Below are 13055 nucleotides of genomic sequence, written 5' to 3'. Positions count from 1 at the left end.
GAGGAGAAGAATGCAGCATGGGCGAGAGGGCACGAGGGCGAACGAGGCACGATACAAACAGACAAAATTCGATTTTCCGGAGGAAAAAGCGCCAGCAGGAAGATCGAGACCGTGAAGAGACGGAGGAACTGTACCGCGCTAATAACACACGAAAGTTCTATGAGAAGTTGAACCGTTCACGTAAGGGCCACGTGCCGCAACCTGACATGTGTAAGGACATAAACGGAAATCTTTTTACCGTCGAGCGTGAGGTGATCCAAAGGTGGCGGCAGCACTACGAAGAGCACCTGAATGGCGATATGGCAGACAACGGTGGCGGTATGGTAATGAACCTAGGAGCACGCGCGCAGGACATGCGACTTCCGGCTCCGAATCTCCAGGAAATCCAGGAGGAGATCGGCCGGCTGAAAAACAACAAAGCCCCTGGAGTTGACCAACTACCAGGAGAGCTGTTTAAACACGGTGGTGAAGCACTGGCTAAAGCGCTGCACTGGGTGATTACCAAGGTTTGGGAGGATGAGGTTCTGCCGCAGGAGTGGATGGAAGGTGTGGTGTGTCCCATCTACAAAAAGGGCGATAAGCTGGAATGTAGCAACTACCGCGCAATCACATTGCTGAACGCCGCCTACAAGGTACTCTCCCAAATTTTATGCCGCCGACTAACACCAATTGCAAGAGAGTTCGTGGGGCAGTACCAGGCGGGATTTATGAGTGAACGCTCTACCACAGACCAGGTGTTCGCCATACGTCAGGTATTGCAGAAATGCCGCGAATACAACGTGCCCACACATCATCTATTTATCGACTTCAAAGCCGCATATGATACAATCGATCGGGACCAGCTATGGCAGCTAATGCACGAAAACGGATTTCCGGATAAACTGATACGGTTGATCAAGGTGACGATGGATCGGGTGATGTGCGTAGTTCGGGTTTCAGGGGCATTCTCGAGTCCCTTCGAAACGCGCAGAGGGCTACGGCAAGGTGATGGTCTTTCGTGTCTGCTATTCAACATCGCTTTGGAGGGAGTAATACGAAGGGCAGGGATTGACACGAGTGGTACGATCTTCATGAAGTCCGTCCAGTTATTTGGTTTCGCCGACGACATTGATATCATGGCACGTAACTTTGAGAGGATGGAGGAAGCCTACATCAGACTGAAAAGCGATGCTAAACGGATTGGACTAGCCATCAACACGTCGAAGACGAAGTACATGATAGGAAGAGGTGGTTGAAGAATTTGTGTACTTGGGCTCACTGGTGACCGCCGATAACGATACCAGCAGAGAAATTCGGAGGCGCATAGTGGCTGGAAATCGTACGTACTTTGGACTCCGTAAGACGCTCCGATTGAATAGAGTTCGCCGCCGTACCAAACTGACTATCTACAAAACGCTTATAAGACCGGTAGTTCTTTACGGCCACGAGACCTGGACGATGCTCGTGTAGGACCAACGCGCACTGGGAGTTTTTTAAAGGAAAGTGTTACGTACCATCTATGGTGAGGTGCAGATGGCGGACGGTACGTGGAGGAGGTTAATTAACCACGAGTTGCATCAGCTGTTGGGAGAACCATCCATCGTTAACACCGCGAAAATGGGAAAACTGCGGTGGGCCGGGCACGTATCCAGAATGTCGGACAGTAATCCGGTGAAAATGGTTCTCGACAACGATCCGACGGGCACAAGAAGGCGAGGTGCACAGCGGGCAAGGTGGATCGATCAAGTGGAGGACGATTTGCGGACCCTCCTCAGACTGCGTGGTTGGCAACGGGCAGCCATGGACCGAGCTGAATGGAGAAGACTGTTATGTGCAGCACAGGCCACTCCGGCCTTAGTCTGATAATAATAATGAACGACGAAGTGCAACAAATAATCAACCGTAATGAAAACCTGCCAGCAGATGGTGAGTGTTCTCCTCCGTTACCCCCTTTCCTCCGGCATCTTGATTGGAACTAAAATTTCCTCCTCCACCTTCCCCTTCGAAAGATCTTTAGATCCCTTTTTTATGGAAGGTCAGCGAAAAATTGTTGCTCCATTCGGAGTATCAGCGGGAGGAACAACAAATCTGCCTATTCCGCATCCCCATCTTCGAATGCATCTCTTTACATGTCAAGAATCTATCTGCAGTTGGGTTTCCAGGCTGCAGCACCCGTGCAGATGAGTGGGCCGACACAGCAGCAGATAGCTGCTAGACAAGTAGTGATTAGAGAACTTCCGTTTTTCTGCGGGAATCCGATCGATTGGCCCTTATTTATAAGTCGATATCAGCATTCGACGGCAATTTGCGGGTACACCGATTCGGAGAATCTTCTACGTCTGCAACGAAGTCTCAAAGGCAGCACGAAGGATTCCGTAAGCAGCTTCTTACTCCACCCGTGTACCGTACCACAAGTGTTGTCTACACTGCAGCAACTCTATGGCCGTCCGGAGCAGATAGTCAACAACATGATTGCGATGGTTCGGGCTACCCCTCCTCCGAAGCCTGATCAATTGGAGACTCTTGTTAGCTACGGTCTGGTTGTATGCAGAATCTTTGAGGACACCTGGAAGCAGTTGGATTGGAAAGACTCCTCGCTAATCCGATTTTGCTTCGAGTGCTGGTGGATAAGCTGCCAGCGACCGTGAAGTTTAGTTGGGCTCTCTACCAGGAACAAGTTGCGTGGTGGATCTGCAGGTGTTCAGCGACTACATGGCTAAGATTTCTTCAGCAGCAAGTAACGCAGCTTACAAGCATCATACAGAAAGCCTTGAAAGAAGAGAGAAGCTGACAGAAAAAGAGACCATTTTTGAACACGCACGTGACTGCGGACAAGTCGAAAACGAACCATCGGATGCGGAGAAATCCGGAGTACATGGTGGAATTGAAAAAATTGGATACTAGAGCGAACAACACAAAGCTGTGCGCTGTTTGCAACGTCGACAGTCATCGAATCGAGAACTGCCGACCGTTCAAAGGATTGTATTTGGATGGCAGATGGAAGGCGGTGAAAGCAAAAAAAAGTGTGCACGGAGGTGTGCAGGGGAGGTTTGTGGAATCAACAACTGTCCCAAACGACACCACCGTTTACTCCACTTTGACCCATCGAATACCTCCAAGACTACCAGTGCGGTGGTTTCAGTTCATCGTCAGTTGACATCGTCTACACTCTTCCGCATTCTCCCGGTTACTTTATACGGGACAAAGGGACAGATGAACACTTTCGCATTCCTTGACAACAGATCTTCGGTGACACGGACAAGTAGAGACCTTGCACATTTAATGGACCGGGGGAATCAACAAGAAGATCACTGGAACCGAAGTCGTTACGATGGCGATATCCGAGATCAGTGGAAACAAACGGTACAAAATAATCCGAGGTGTATACCGTCGATATCATTGGTCTACCACCACAGACGATTGACTATGAAGAACTCGCCACACATTTCTCGCACCTGATCAAACTACTGATGAACAGTCTTAAGTCTGCAGTACCAGGAATCCTTATCGGACAGAGCAATAGCCATTTACCAACCACATTGAAACTGCGCGAGGGTAAGCTGACCCACTCTATAGCAACGAAGACCAGAATCGGATGGGCAGTGTGTGGAAGCCTACGAAAAACAAAAGCGAACACGATGCATAAGCAACTACATATGTGTGCCGTGTCGCCTGAAGTTGAACTCCATGAGTACGTTCGTTGCTTTTCGATATCGAGAGTCTTTTTTTTTACAAGGGAGAATGCATTTACACACTAACCCAGTACACTTGCATTGTAGTTGCCAAACTACCACACGGAAGTGTACTGGAGTGTCGGACTCGACCATACCGGTAATACCGACTAAACTCCCTTGGGCTCCACCATCGTTTCCCCCAGGAACTACCTCCCAGTACTACTTCTGGGGGATGGCAGTACTAAACGTACTTGCTCATTATCGCTCACACAGGCATCCGTCCCATGCGAGACTGACTTGGGTGCTCGCTCTATCGCACCCTCAAACACACCCCCCTGTTGCACCTCTGTCATGCCGTGCGGGTCTAACTTGTGTGCCCACCCTTCTCATGCCATGTGGGTCTAACTTGTATGCCCACCCAAACCCTTGATTCATGCTCATACACTCCGTGCCTGCACACACGCTGACGCTCCTATGGGTCTGACTTGTGTGCCCACCCTTCTCATGCCGTGCGGGTCTAACTTTTGTGCCCACCCTTCTCATGCCATGTGGGACTAACTTGTATGCCCACCTTTATCGTACCATGTCAGACTGCTCACCTCTTTCATTCAGTTCGCGCTGACACATACTACTCGAGTCATTCGACCTAACACTCCCTCTGGCATCCCTTGTGGGACGTTTCGCTTAGGTTCCCACTTCTGACATACCATTTGAGTCTGACTCACCTCGTTCATGCCATATGAGACTAGCTCAACACGACTCAACTCATTCCATTCGTACCATGTGAGACTGACTTGGATGCTCACCCACACTCCTCTGCCACGCCGCGGGGTATCAGTAGTCGTAGGAACCAACATTCCTGCGCTACTCCCAGCGCGGCGTGTGCAGTCCATACATACACCTATTCATTCACCCTTCTGCCATGCTTCGAGGTGACGATCTCGGTTGCCACCCGCTGCGCCATTACCTCTGCATGGGCAGACCATTCACACACTTCTTCGCGTTCGGCACTTTCGCTCTAACTTACCAATCATAAGTTAGTCATGCTTGTCGATTGTTGCTCGGCGCGCCAGATTCTCTGCAAGCTGCAGGCAATCTGAGTGGTTGCAGTCGAGACTGCGTTCCACTTCTCCACCGCTTGACACATCCTTTGGATAAGATTATCCGGAGTTGTGTCCCGGCCGCAAACGTCTAGCATTGCTCTTCTTTCGACGTCGAAACGAGGACATACGAACAGTATGTGCTCTGCAGTTTCGTCAACACCTGGGCAGTCAGGGCACACGGGGACCTCCGCGTGTCCAAACCTGTGGTGGTACTGTCGGAAACAGCCATGGCCTGACATGAATTGTGTCAGATGGAAGTGAACCTCCCCATGGGGTCTCCCCACCCAGCTTGATATGTTAGGAATCAGCCGGTGGGTCCACCTACCTTTCGAGGAGTTATCCCACTCGCGCTGCCATCTGGGAACCGAAGTCACCCTGGTGCGCTCGCGGGCTCCTCTGGTGCCACGTAGGTCAAAACACTCCTCGTCCTCCCCGGATGACCAGCCCGACTGGCATCATACTCGCTATCACGCAGGATGCGTCGCGCGATACCGTGCGGTAGGCCGATATCACCCAGTTTCTGCAGGTAACTGGTTACCCCCAGTGCTTTTGCCCAGGACGGGCCGCCGTACCTAAGAATAGATGCGGCAACGCCTGCCAGTAGCCTACGTCTACTGGCGCACACCTTGGAGCTGTTGGACATCATCCTCGATAATGCCGCCACAGCAGTCGAAGCCTTCTTGCACGCATATTCGACATGGCTACCGAAGGTAAGCTTGTCGTCTATGATGACCCCAAGAATCATCAGACTCCGCTTTGAAGTGATCGCGACGTCTCCCACGTGTACAACTGCATGTTGTGCCGACTTACGGCTGCTGACGATAACCACCTCCGTCTTATGTTGAGCGAGCTCAAGGCCTCTCGCACTCATCCAGTCCGCCACAGTGCTGATCGCGTGTTCTGCGGTTAGCTCTACTTCGGGGATTGACTCCCCGTAGACCTCTAGGGTTACATCGTCAGCAAAGACGACGATCTTCACACCAGGAGGGAACTTTAGCTTCAGAACCCCGTCATACATCAGGTTCCATCGGTCATCAGGCATCGGTCTCGTATAGCAGCACACGGTTCTGGAAGTAGCTTTCCAAGATCCGGTACAGTCCCACCGCCAGGCTAAGGCGGTGTATTGAGAGCGCGATGGCATCCCAGCTAGCGCTATTGAATGCGTTCTTCACGTCCAGTGTCACCAACGCTCAGTAACGAATTCCTCGCCTTTTCCGTTGGATCGCTACCTCTGCAGTCTTTAACACTGAGTTGATAGCGTCCACCTTGGACTTACCCTTCCGAAAACCAAACTGGTTGCTCGACTGGCCATCCGTACCTTCTGCGTACGGGGTGAGCCTATTGAAGATGATCCTCTCTAGCAATTTACCCGTCGTGTCGATCAGGCATATTGGTCTGTACGCCCATGGGTCGCCGATGGCATCCCGGCCTTCAGCAAGAGTACACCCAACCGGCGGATGTTAGATTTTCTAACAATTCTGTATAAGAATCTACCCAAACCTGTATAAGAACTAGGCATATGCAAAAATGTTAGATTCTTATTCTTTTTCTTTATTCTTATTCTTATTCTTATGTAAGCTTTTCTAACAAGATTTGTATGATAGCTTACATTTTTTGTATAAGAATCTAACAATTTCGCATATGCCCAGTTCTTAAACAGGTTTTGGTAGATTCTTATACAGAATTGCTGGAAAATCTAACAACCGCCGGTTGGGTGTACCAACTTCTGCCTTTCCCATCTTTCATGGAAACGACACTCATCCAGGCATCTCTACATAGCTGGCCTGAACATGTTCGGGTTCGCTATGATCGCTGCCTTGAGTGCACTGTTTGGAACTCTACCAGGCCCTGGAGCTTTGTTCATTGCAAGGAAATTAGCCACTGCGAGTAACTCTTCGTTCGTCACCGGAGCCACCATTTCGACCATACTCCCAGCGCCTTGCAGCGCAGGAGGAGGCCAGGGACTTGTGACTCGGGATGGGAAGAGTACTTCGATAATCCTCGCCAACCGGTCCGGTGACCGTTCAGGGGGTGAAGAGCCCCCTTTTGTCTTGGTCATAACGATCCTATAGGCGTCAGCCCACGGATTCGCGTTGGCACCCTCGCACAGGTTGTCGAAGCACGCTCTCTTGCTGTTCTTAATTGCCTTGTTAAATGCCAGTCTTGCAGCTCGAAACACTTCACGGCGGACCGCTCTTTCCTCCTCGGTGCGGGCTCGTTGCGTCCTACGTCTAGCCTTGAGGCAGGCTGATCGTAGGGCTGCAATTTTGGCACTCCACCAGTATGCCGGGCGTCTGCCATTTCTTGGCAGGGCTTTCCTCGGCATAGTAGCATCGCACGCGCGTGATAGGACAGCTACCAGTGCATCCCCGCTTAGACTGTCGGTGTTGGCCTCCAGTCCCAGGGCCGCGGTGAAAACTTCGCTGTCGAAGTGATTGGTCTTCCACCCACGGACCTGACAGGGATCACCCGTCCTCGGATGCTGCACACCATAGTTGATCTTGAAGCGAATTGCTAGGTGATCACTATGGGTGTAGCCCTCGTTTACCCTCCAGTCCAGGTCAAAGACCAAACCGGGGCTGACAAACGTTACATCTATCCATGACTCGGCCCCATTCCTACGGAATGTGCTACCGGCTCCGTCATTTAAAAGCACTGCGTCGAGTTTTGCAAGTGCCTCGAATAACGCTTGTCCCCTGTGATTGGTGCAGCGGCTGCCTCATTCCGCTGCCCAAGCGTTAAAATCTCCCGCTATAACGAATGGGCTCCGACCTACTAGGTCGGACGATAGCCTGTCGATCATCTGGTGGAATTGTTCCATTGGCCACCTTGGTAGCAGCTACAATAGAACACACCATTGATCTTGGCTATCGCGACACCCTCCGCGGAGGAGTGTACAACCTCTTGAACCGGGCATACTGACCAGCCGATCTTTAGCTTCCCTTTCTCAGTGACCTTTTTGGCATCAGCCACCGGTAGTCTGGGACTATGTCCAAGGGCTTGACGATCCCTCTCCAGGCCATCTGCGAGTTGTGGGGCTTGCCTAGGATGTGGTGGGGTTTGACAGTGGGCCCTGTTAAACCTCTATAAAAAGCTGCATGTGTCCGCAAGTAGGCACCACCAAAGCAACCGTGTGCCACTCAAAGCGCACAAGCCCATGTCCTGGTGTTAGGTGGGACGCTAAACAGCCTTGACACGGTGGCCCTCCGACGAGACAGGAGGTTTGCGCAGGCCCAATAAGCCGCCTGGAAAAACAATAATTACGAACAATATAAGAGATAATGCGACTCGATATAATCGGCAAAGACCTAGGCGACGAATACAGGATCACGATTGAAAGCTTGGAACATGGAATTGCAAGTCGCTAGGCTTCGCAGGTTGCGACAGGATGATCTACGATGAATTACATCCTCGCAACTTCGACGTCGTGGCGCTGCAGGAGATTTGCTGGACAGGACAGAAAGTGTGGAAAAGCGGGCATCGGGCGGCTACCTTCTACCAAAGCTGTGGCACCACCAACGAGCTGGGAACCGGCTTCATAGTGCTGGGTAAGATGCGCCAACGCGTGATTGGGTGGCAGCCAATCAACGCAAGGATGTGCAAGCTGAGGATTAAAGGCCGTTTCTTCAACTATAGCATCATCAACGTGCACTGCCCACACGAAGGGAGACCCGACGACGAGAAAGAAGCGTTCTACGCACAGCTGGAGCAGACATACGATGGATGCCCACTGCGGGACGTTAAAATCGTCATCGGTGACATGAACGCACAGGTAGGAAGGGAGGGAATGTATAAACCGGTCATCGGACCGGATAGTCTGCACACCGTATCGAATGACAACGGCCAACGATGCATAAACTTCGCAGCCTCCCGCGGAATGGTAGTCCGAAGCACCTTCTTTCCCCGCAAAAATATCCACAAGGCCACATGGAGATCACCCAACCAAGAAACGGAAAACCAAATCGACCACGTTCTAATCGACGGTAAATTCTTCTCCGACATCACGAACGTCCGCACTTACCGCAGTGCGAATATTGAATCCGCAGTATGCCTGCGCTCAAAACTCTCTACGGTGTACAACACGCGTCGAAGTCGGACGCCACGGCTTAACATTGGGCGGCTACAAGACGGTAGACTAGCCCAAGAATATGCGCAACAGCTGGAAGTGGCACTCCCAACGGAAGATGGCTGGAGAGATCCGCCATTGGTAGCACCGCAACCGCTGCATTTGGCACGGTGCCCCCGGATCAGAGAAACGACTGGTATGACGGCGAATGTGAGCAGTTAGTGGAAGAGAAGAATGCATCATGGGCGAGATTGCTGCAACACCGCACGAGGGCGAACGAGGCACGATATAAACAGGCGCGGAACAGACAAAACTCGATTTTCCGGAGGAAAAAGCGCCAGCAGGAAGATCGAGACCGTGAAGAGACGGAGCAACTGTAATAACACACTAATAACGCACGAAAGTTCTATGAGAAGTTGAACCGTTCACGTAAGGGCCACGTGCCACAGCCCGATATGTGTAAGGACATAAACGGGAACCTTCTTACAAACGAGCGTGAGGTGATCCAAAGGTGGCGACAGCACTACGAAGAGCACCTGAATGGCGATATGACAGACAACGGTGGCGGTATGGTAATGAACCTAGGAGCACGCGCGCAGGACATGCGACTTCCGGCTCCGAATCTCCAGGAAATCCAGGAGGAGATCGGCCGGCTGAAAAACAACAAAGCCCCTGGAGTTGACCAACTACCAGGAGAGCTGTTTAAACACGGTGGTGAGGCACTGGCTAGAGCGCTGCACTGGGTGATTACCAAGGTTTGGGAGGATGAGGTTCTGCCGCAGGAGTGGATGTCGTGTGTCTCTCTCCCGTACTCTCCCAAATTTTATGCCGTTGACTAGCACCAATTGCAAGGGAGTTCGTGGGGCAGTACCAGGCGGGTTTTATGGGCGAACGCTCCACCACGGACCAGGTGTTCGCCATTCGCCAAGTACTGCAGAAATGCCGCGAATACAACATGCCCACACATCATCTATTCATCGACTTCAAAGCCGCATATGATACAATCGATCGAGACCAGCTATGGCAGTTAATGCACGAAAACGGATTTCCGGATAAACTGACACGGTTGATCAAAGCGACGATGTATCGGGTGATGAGCGTAGTTCGAGTTTCAAGGGCATTCTCGAGTCCCTTCGAAATCCGCAGAGGGTTTCGGCAAGGTGATGGTCTTTCGTGTCTACTATTCAACTTCGCTTTGGAAGGGGTAATACGAAGAGCAGGGATTAACACGAGTGGTACAATTTTCATTAAGTCCGTCCAGCTATTTGGCTTCGCCGACGACATAGATATTATGGCACGTAACTTTGAGAAGATAGAGGAAACCTACATCAGACTGAAGAGGGAAGCTAAGCGGATCGGACTAGTCATCAACACGTCGAAGACGAAGTACATGATAGGAAGAGGTGGGTGTAAGCCACCCACCGCGAGTTTGCATCGGTGGTGACGAAATCGAGGTGGTAGAAGAATTTGTGTACTTGGGCTCACTGGTGACTGCCGAAAATGACACCAGCAGAGAAATTCGGAGACGCATAGTAGCTGGAAATCGTACGTTCTTTGGACTCGGAAGACGCTCCGATCAAATAGAGTTCGCCGCCTTACCAAACTGACAATCTACAAAACGCTCATTAGACCGGTAGTCCTCTACGGACACTAGACCTGGACGATGCTCGTGGAGGACCAACGCGCACTTGGAGTTTTCGAAAAGAAAGTGCTGCGTACCATCTATGGTGGGGTGCAGATGGCGGACGGTACGTGGAGGAGGCGAATGAGCCACGAGTTGCATCAGCTGTTGGGAGAACCATCCATCGTTCACACCGCGAAAATCGGACGACTGCGGTGGGCCGGGCACGTAGCCAGAATGTCGGACAGCAACCCGGTAAAAAATGGTTCTCGACAACGATCCGACGGGCATAAGAAGGCGAGGTGCGCAGCGGGCAAGGTGGGAGGTGGAAGATAACTGGCGGACCCTCCGTAGACTGCATGGTTGGCGACGTGTAGCCATGGAACGAGCCGAATGGAGAAGACTCTTATATACCGCACAGGCCACTTCGGCCTTAGTATGATTAAATAAATAATAACGGTAGTCTGAGATAGGCTACCTGCGTACCAAAGAATCCCCTCTTAGACGTACAGAGGACCGATCAACCTCTGTGCCGCACTGCTCTTTGACGGCAGATTTGACGTCTTCCGCAGTCGTGACCTCGTCCAGTTGCTTACACTGCACCCGCACCCAACGACCTGACCTGAAAGCCGTCACCCAAGACCTCCTGGGCAAGCTTTTTGTAAGCTACACCGCTGGATTGCGCGCCACGCTTCAGTACCAAGATCATTTCACCGTTCTTGGTACGTCTGACGCTGCGCACATCCTGACCCAGGGCCGATAGGCTATCGGCCGCTCGCAGCGATTTGAGGACATCGGCGTACTTGTCCTTGTCGGTTTTCACCAGCAAGGCCTCGCCTCTGTCTCTCACCTTCTTCGCAGGTCGAGGGGTGTTCGACTTCCGCACCCTACTGACCAGCTGCCAAGGATTTGCATCCCCTTCGGCGGATACCAATGGCTGGCTGGGGCCAGCTTGTGGCTCAGCAACTTGTGCCTGTTTAGTGCCTTTCACCTTCTTGGGCACACACCCTTCAGGCTCCGGTGCACCATCCAGGCGACGTTTTGCCTTAATGGTAGCTTCCCGAGCAGCACAAGTCAGACTTAAATAGTTGCAGCAGCTTGATAGTGACCAAATCTAGTCGCATATCCGTTGCAGTAATCTATGTGGGACATGTGTGCTACTTGGGTTACCCTCACTGGCCGTAAGGGCGGTCGCCTCTTTCGCCGCAGTAACACCGCTAGGGAGGAGAGGGCCTTGGTCTGGATACATTTAACTACCTTCTCTGCTACCGCTACACGTCTGATATAAGCGTCCTGTTCTTGTCTTGCGACTCGAACAGCTTGCCGAAGCACCAACAGGCTCTGCTTAAAACCCTTGTTGGTGTTCTGCTTTCCGCTTATGAACTCGATGATCTCATCGAGTTTCTCGGCCACCACCCGTATCCCTGGCAGTGGCTCATCAGGCGTGCAAGCAGGGCTACTTCCCACCACCACTGGAAACTCTTCGGTACTGCCAGTTGCAGCAACCGTCACTCCGCTCTCCCTCTCTTATAGAGGACCTCGCTAGACCCATTTTGGAAAAGGGGTCCACCACCTCCATCTCCAAAGATTTTTGTCTTTCAAGGATCATTGCTATATGAATCTCCCTTGCTGCTGCCGCCGAATCCTACTGGAGAAGTCGCCTTTAGTGATCCCATGGTTATCTATGCCTGCCTTGCGGCAAGCAGGAGGCCATGCGAGGATTGACACTTGCGTGTTCAGAGCCAGATCAGCGCAAGTCAGGAAAGGACATCTGAGCCTACTCCCACCCAGTAGGCAAAACTGGATGGCAGGATTGGGCAGCGTTCTACAAGGTCCGCCACGGTTTTATGGGACGGAAGACAGCCTAGCCATTACCCCACTCGCCGTTTCGAGTCGGTGTCACCCGGCCCTACTAAGAGAGTAGAATGTCAGACTGTCAACCCTCGCTTTACAATATTACAATATACCATACAAATAGCCATGACGTGCCTGCCAAAACCATAATTGAGACCTTACTGGCGTCAGCCTCAATGCGCTACCGCGCTCCCTCGTTTGTAGTTCATTTAGCCGCCTAGCCCGTCAACTGCCGTTGTTACGCTATCGTTTCCAGCGAGCACCGCGCGTAGGCAAACTACGCTGCCCGCCATATTGAGAGTCTGCACCCTCTAACACACCCTACATGGAGAGTCGCTGTTGTGCCAAGTGTGAAAAGTGTGGAAGAACAACGGGCCATCAATATCCTGGAAGCAAGAACACATCGGGTCACGCTATGTTTAAAGGCAACTATTATGCAAAGTGAATGCACCTCGGATGTTAAGCCGTTAGATCATAGTTTTTGACCTCTAGCTTAAGGATTTGTGTCGATTGAAATATTTCATCGGTGAAAATTTGACTTTTTTACCATTTAAGGAGATATTTTAGACCTAAAAATCTAACCTAATTTTAAAAAAATTTTTGAGGCAAGTTATATAAAATCCAGGTACCACATTTTTTTCCAGCAGAAGTTATACTAGAAATACTGTTGATACCGAACATATATTTCATTTTTCGATAGCGAATTCTTGTGTAACTGCATATCTCATACGTGTCTATTAAAACACCAGCAACCCTGC

The sequence above is a fragment of the Armigeres subalbatus genome, chromosome 1, assembly GCF_024139115.2.
Source record: "Armigeres subalbatus isolate Guangzhou_Male chromosome 1, GZ_Asu_2, whole genome shotgun sequence".
NCBI classification, from domain to species: Eukaryota; Metazoa; Arthropoda; class Insecta; order Diptera; family Culicidae; genus Armigeres; species Armigeres subalbatus.
Note: the sequence above shows the minus strand (reverse complement) of the source record.